The sequence below is a fragment of the Mercenaria mercenaria genome, chromosome 5, assembly GCF_021730395.1.
Source record: "Mercenaria mercenaria strain notata chromosome 5, MADL_Memer_1, whole genome shotgun sequence".
NCBI lineage: Eukaryota > Metazoa > Mollusca > Bivalvia > Venerida > Veneridae > Mercenaria > Mercenaria mercenaria.
The window spans coordinates 39,722,664-39,730,577 of NC_069365.1; the positions used below are offsets into that span (position 1 = coordinate 39,722,664).

General features: G+C 35.7%; 1 non-coding gene across 1 annotated transcript; it reads left to right on the plus strand.

Moving 5' to 3' along the window:
- Positions 1-73, plus strand: Trnaa-ugc (transfer RNA alanine (anticodon UGC)). The gene has a single exon. It is a non-coding gene; the product is annotated as a tRNA-Ala (tRNA).
- Positions 74-7,914: the final 7,841 nt, after the last annotated feature.

Here is a 7,914-nt window from a genome sequence, read left to right on the forward strand (position 1 = left end):
GCCCGGTTAGCTCAGTTGGTAGAGCACCTGACTTGCAAACAGGAGGCCATAGGTTCAAGTCCTATACTGGGTAGATGATTTTCTCACCAAAAATACAACAGAACGAAACAATGTCAAAAGAGGAAAACGTCGTTCTGGCAGGGGCGAGACGCCAAATGTGAAAATGTTGTTCTTTTGTTGCGCCAGAACGACACTGGCAGAAATCAGCCACCTTAGATTATTGAATAAGTAATCATTTCTTTAAAATGATAACGTCTACATCTACATGTATGGAGATACTCCCAACAATCAATTTCTGACTATAACTGGGAGGTCTGGGCAGTTATTAAAAGCATGTTGCTATGTTACATGATACTTGATATTCATGTTGTTAAGAGTGTAAGAGCAGTAATATATACAGCTTGTTAAAAACAAGAGCTGTCCATAAGACAGCGCGCTCGACTTTTCTCAGTGCTTGACTCTGAATTAGAGCTTTGCCAGTAAAAATTTTTCCATGTTAAAAAGGGACAAAATTCTGTCAAAATTCAAATCTGAGTTATGGGAATTGTGTCTCCTGGTGTAAACTTTGATAGTAAATAACTATTTTGAGTTTCAACTCAAAAGCGTTAGTAACATAGATATCTGACTTTTATCAAAAAATTTTACAAAACATTCTAAGTTAAAAAGGGGCATAATTCTGTCAAAATTCAATTCAGAGGTATGGGGATTGTTTCTCCTGGTACAGATTTTGATGGTAAATAAGTATTTGAAGTTTCAAGACAATAGCTTTGATAGTAACAGAGATCTTTGACTTTATCAAAAACTTCAACCAAAAATTCTAAGTTAAAAAGCAGCATAATTCTGTCAAATTCATATCAGGGTTATGGGGATTGTTTCTCCTTGTGTAGACTTTGATAGTAAATAACTGTTTTAAGTTTCAAGTCAATAGCTTTGATAGTACCATATTTTGGTGTGTATAGGTCGCGGTAATGTATAGTCCGCATCTAATTTTTGCTCTGGAAATGGTCGGAAAATTTAACTTCCAGCGTATTAGTCGCAGTTAAATTTCAGATTTTTTCCCCAGCAATATTTAATATTTACCAGCAAAAAGTTATGGCGGCGGCCATATTGATGCCGCGGACTGAATTATTATCAGAACCTGATTGGTGGAAATCGGACAGTGTTATTTTCGTTCCCAACCGTTTCGTACCAACAGTAGTATCGGTAACAGACTACATCAAAGAAAAGCGGCTTTTTGACACTAATTGGCAGCAGACGGTTTGCGTTTTCATTCTGTTATCATGCAAGTTTAAGTGTGAATTGTTTGCACAGCAATTATAGCACCTTTCCGTGTCATGTAATTAACAGCGTTCTTTTGATTCTGAGTAAAAAGATTAACAAAATATCTCTGTTTGGATTTCTTCTTTTATTTAAAAATCAAAAGTAAAAAATTATCTTTCAAATTTTTTAATACGCTAAGAATTAGTATAAACAATGTTTGGAATGGAGGACGGATTTGTCCGGATTTTATCCAACCCGGAGTACATGTCAATGGCGTCCAGTAAAACGAAAGTAGAAACAAACGTAATTCAGACTGCAAAAACATCTTTGAATTAATGTCATTCGCAATTTTAATAGTCTGTATGGGTTATTTACGATATATTTTATTGAAAGTAACCGCTATTGGCTGAAAAGCCGCCGATATTGATATTTTTTATCCATTTTGTTTGTTCGTAACAGATGCATGTAATTTTGCGAGAGCTACGGTCAGAAAATTGGCCCGTAAAAAAACTGCTGGCAATGTTCTGTCGTATAGGTCGCAGGAACTTTTTCAGGCAGCAAAATGGGTAGAAAAAGTGCGACCTATACACACCAAAATACGGTAACAGAGATATTTGAATTTATCAAAAACATAACAAACCGTGACGCTGACACCGGGGTGAGAGCAATAGCTCTACTTTTTCTTCAAAAAGTCAAGCTAATAAAAACAGGATAATGACATTAGTACATACACGAGTATAGGTCAGACATGAAGCACTGAAGGTTCACACTGTCCTTGATGTTATAAGGTAAGGCATTCTAGTATCTGATTGTGCGGGGAAAAAAGGAGTTCATATGATATTGTTGATATTTTCTTGAATATGGAATGATAAAGTTTAAATTTCTAGAGGTTGTCAGGTGGTTATGATCTACAGAGACGAGGTTGTGTGATATTTTATACAACATTATTAAAGATGCATGTATTCTTCTTTGTTCTAATGTCTGCCATTTAAGAATTTCAAGAATTGATGTTACGCTGCATGAGTAGTCATTCATAACATGGCTGCAGCTCTTTGTACCTTTTCTTAGTTAATTTCTATCTCATATCCCGCGACAACCTATTTTCGGACACAACCCGTATTCGGCCGGCCCCGGTAATGTTTTAGTTTTCCTGGAAAACACGCCTCTTCCGGTTTCCCACACGCATGCTTTGTTTACAAACACCATACAAATGTCACGCTGGTAGTTTTGAAGAAAAATTGAAATTAAAAGGGTAAGCAAATGATAAAAACTTACATACTGTTACATTTTTAATTTTTTTCACTATTCCCAAACTGTCATGTCCAAAATATGTGTTTTTAGAAATAAATCCAATGTTTTCATGTTGAAAGCTCTGGTCGTCCGACAGATTAGGTTATTTTACAGGCTCCGCCCCCACTGTCAAATTTTGCAAAAGTATACTTCACACAAAAAGCTACCACTTATAGACCAGTGTACCTTACGAGGTTTTCTTAATCAATTGGTTAATAAAATTTTAAATAGTAGTAGAAAAGTTTTTTTTCTCTGTTTCTTTTCAGAAGCATGTGCCCACTAGGGGGTCATATAGACCTTATGCTGATAATATGTAAGGGATAGGTACACTTATCATTTTGTATGTAACAGTGAGGGTAATCAGAATAGGAGACACGTTCCTGTGTCCCATTTGTGCTGATCCCACCAACTAACTCCATAAACTAACACTGAAAATACTTTGTAAATACGTTTTGGGTAGTTTTCTTGTTACTAACAGTTACATTTGATGTTCGAGATTCGTTTAAACTGTTTCTGACTTTTTGTGACGTAAACTTTGGAGTGCAGTATATTTTGAAGCAGGTGTCCGAAAACGGGTTGTACAACTTCCAGTTAATGGAAAAGTGGGTCAGCCATGTTGAAAAGGATATCTAAAACATGCTGCGGGATGAGGTTTGTTTACTTGCGTATTTTTTAGGATAAATGATTGTTGAACAGAACTCCAGCATTTATAATTGTTGAACATTTTCCACGTAGCGAAACCGTAGCGATATACCATTAGCTGTCCGAAAACGGGTTGTACCGGGATATGTTAAGTTTTTCTGCCATGGATGCCATATGGTGTTACAGTATTCTAATTGCGGGCAAACATATGTTTTGTAGGCAGATAACTGATTATCTGAAATCAAAGAAGTATAAAATACTTTTAAATATTTTTATAGCTCTTTGCTGAAATCTACCAACCTTTCGCATAATTTGGATATGCCCTTTTCTCGTTATTCCGAGCCCCTAAGCCGGTTTTTCAGTGCTGGTCAGTAGAAGATTTATGTTTCAAAAGAGTTTTTGCTATAGTTTGGTACTCCAACATATAAACTTATAAAATCCCCATGAAGAAAAATTCTAAGGATTTTTGTAAATGAATAATCTAGGCTTTCACATGATGACCCTAACCCTCTGAAACAGCCAGATTCTTTCTCGTTAAAACCGAGACTTGCAATCATTTGTACTAGCTCTGAAAAATTAAGGCTTTTTTGAAAAAGTTCTTTATTAAAATTAAGAACAGATATATTATTGTGTTAGCGGACAAAAAAGTTTTAAAATAAGTGCTTTCTGTTTTCTGTAAGAAGGTTATATATTACCCCAATGATTTTAGATAAGCAAATTTTGTGCCAAAATTTTCTTTTGTGTATATTTCTATTTTAATGCAAGTAATTCTATTTTCTTTTTACTTTTGTTCATCTGTCGTATGATTTTTTACAACATACATAAAATTTAGAAACAGTAAATAGCTGCAAGTGCAAATTTTCCAAAGGCTCGGATCAATGAGAAGGCTCGGAATTACGAGAAAGAGGCATATATCGCGAAATCTTGTGATAAAAGAGAAGAAAGCTGTAAAACAAAATCAGCTTGAGTGAAATTAGATTTCAAATCATAATGATTTTTGTTTATTTTCAGAAGAAACTATTGATACATTATTATCAAGATGTGGAGCCGCTTACTTGAAAAAATATCAAAGAATCTTTGATTATTTACGTTTTTCTAGGTCAAATCTCCCGCTTTGGGAATTTCCCAATATTATACTATCTTCACGTTCACTGTTAGTCCAAACAAGATTTAGCTGACCAAAAGGTTCCTTATAGCACATATAAAATATTTTTTTAAGGGATCTGTTTTAGCATCATGTTACAGATGTTTAATAAAACAATGATGAAAAATATGTTTTATTAGTTTAGGTGCATTCTTAACTATTTAGAAATGTTTAATGTTATTTTACACAAACTTATTGAACATAATAAAAGTTGGTATTCATATTTTTTTCGTAATTCAAAGTAGGTTTTTTTCCTTCGATCATAAACAAGTGCAGAGCACTCCGTGTTATGTTGAAGCGTTGGATGCTAATGACAGTACCACTCTCTCTGTTTATATTCTGTTACATGGAGATAACATAAAAGTAAAACATTAATGGCCTTTAACAGAAGTGCTCAAATCCCTTTTCGCACATTTCAGTAGTCAGAAATTGTATGTATTTTTCTTTGTGAAACTGCTGTGTACAACTTTTTGTGTGCTTTTTTTACTGGTTACATTTTCATTTTATTTATTGTTATGGGGTTTAACGTTACAACATCCGAAGTATAGGTTGTATGGCATATATCCATTTTTAATGGTGGTGGGGGAGGGAACGACTGCAAGTGCCTGTCCAAGCATTTTGTCATGAGCGGGCATATAGGTAGTACCACCTATATTCTGTAAGCCAACTGGATGGTCTCTTCATATGAAGAAAACTACACCCAAAGCAAGATAGGAACCAGTTCCAGTGATGAGCAGGTAATTCGAATCACTGCTTAAGCCGGTGCTAGGGGGCGTGGGCAGTGTTGCGTTTTCCATTACTGCCCATGAACAGACTCAATCAAACCGAGTCTGCAATTTTCACTATTTGTCTTGTTCTCGGTGCTTCCGAGGGATCTACTTTCCAGATTTTATTAACGGATTGGCCAGGGAAACCTGCATTTCTTTGAAAGAGAAAGGAATTCATAGGTAGGATAGAAACACAGCCACAAACAATCACAGCGGCTGCAACAATTGTAAATTCCCTGGCCGATGCTGTTAACATAGCCTTGATGAATATTCCCATTAATAGAATGTGTATGTATGATTTGAAGTCTGGATAGTCTGAATCAATGTCGGGTGTTTTCGTCACGTAACTAACACGTGAGATTAATTGCATCCATATACATACAAAAATTTCACATGCATTACGAAACGCAAAAAAAACCAGATCTGAATGGGTAAATAAGTACGCAAAAGGAAAAAAATTGCAAACATGAAATACAACATTTACAAATTGTATATTGTAATACTTGAAGGTAAAAAAAATCGCGTGACCAGCGACAATTTCATTACGTGATACTGTAACCGTTTTGATTTCTTTATTGTCAAAGGTCAAGTAAATGCCTTAGTTCGTGCGTTGTCGGTAAGGTACACTGGTCAAGGCTGAATGGGTGTATGACCTCATACCAGCCGATCCCTTAAGACAGAATGATTCTATCTCTCGAGTTCAATCTGTGTTCGGTATTTGAACATTGTCCCACTAGGATTCGAACTTTGCTTGACCCGCTGTGATATGAAGGGACGGTTACTGTCCCCTGGGTTTGATTCTGGGTATATCCATTGACTCTAAAATCCAACCAATAAAGAAAGAACCAAACTGTTAAACAGTTTATAAATTTTATTCAACAGTAGGGAAGTTTCAGTTATAAATGCAAATGAGAATTTCACTAGTAGCGAACCTACACAATAATCCTTAAAAATTGATAGATGAACCTCTCGTAATTATAGCGACCTTGATAATTTCAGACCCGAAAGTTTATCCCTTCGTATACATAATCAATCAAATAAAAGTAGAAAATGTTACCCTAAAATATTAACACATGTAGGCAATCAGAACCTACAAAAGTAATAATGAAACACCTTTAGCGATTCTACCTATTAGGTAATATCATCAGCCGACAATAAATATAAAGACCATCTATCCGAAAATTTCGGGAATCCACTGCCAAAACCTTCCCTAGTGGCACAAATCGGAATTTTGGCCGTCTGTCTGCCTCTTTGTAAATGCACACGAACTTGGATGGGATAAGACTTAAAATTTGACTGAAATGCGACCCGCTTAAAAGAGAAAAGTGTAACTTTCGCATATATGCAATGCACTGGACAGGAAAGTGCTAGGAGTATTGTGAAACGCCCTTAAATGCAGCGCATGATTGTTACATCCAGCTCAAGAACGTCTTGGAATCTCCCCACACAGAAAAGGAAAAGACTCACGAAGTTCGAAATATTTTATAGCCCAATAAAGTAAAAGAAATGGCGTTATACAATTCAGGATAAAAACAAGGGAAGTAATTAAAATAGCCTTAATTTAGTACGGTATAAAAAAAGTTATAAATACGGTGACAGTGCGTAGCGTGCAAATAGCATTAACAGACGACTTGAAGTTTACAAACGAGAAAATCTCGAATGTATGTTTGATAGTAAATAAAATAGCTGATATGATATACATTGAGTAAAGAGCACTCCAATACAATATTCTAGCAACCTCCGCGCACAATCAGTCTACTGTACCCATAAGGGGAAGTAACAATGTGATGCATATTTATTTCATTAATCTCGATTCCACATTATTGTTCCTTCTCAAGGGATTATGGTGAACATGTCACACTTGACTGAGCATGTAATGGATACAAGGGTAACGTCAAAGGAATCCATTTCCCATATGGCGCCTCCGTCTTGGACTCGTCCATATTCATTACAAATAGCCTCCAGCCCAGTATGTGTTGACGCATAATCATATTATTTCAATCTTTAGTGCAATACAACTAACTAAAATAACAGAACAACAGGACACAATAATAAAGTTTAAATCATGTCAATTTCTCAATTGAATATATCATAAAGAATCGAGATTAATGAAATGAATATGCATCATCTAAAATTGTATCATAGCTAGGTGAGTTTTCTTAACAAATTTGGTGCAGGTAATTCGTATACACTGAATACAGGGTGCGGTAACTAAAAGTGTGCAGGTATTTAATACCCGCACGCTAGTTACCGCACTGTTGGATAAGAAAGTATGCCAGCGTGTCTGGAACAGTAGACAGCGAGGTGTATTTTATTGATTTTCTGCTCTAGCATTGGTTTATTTTACCTGGGCTTTACACATTTGTAAAGCAAGGATTTTAAGTACTCACTGAACTGCTGTATATGGCAATGTCGAACACCTACAACTACCATATATGGATGGCTATGATACAAAACAGAAAGAACATTAAAACTCTCGGGTAAACGATTTATACTCGGGGGCTACGCCCCCTCGTACAAATCGTTTACCCTCGAGTTTCAATGCTCTTTCTATTACATAGACTCCCGCCAAAAATATTTACGTAATGAAATTGTCCCTGGTCACGTGATGTTTTAGCTTCTAACGTTTCAGATTAGCAAGTACTTTCTTTTGCGTACTTTTTACTCTTCCTGATTTGTTTTTTTTTTTCGACTCGTAAATACATGTATGGAATTTCTTTGTGTTAAGTGTGCAGTTACTCACTGGTGTAGTAAGTCGCTTGATGAAAACATCCGGATTTTAAATACAGACTCCAAGACAGATACTTCCAA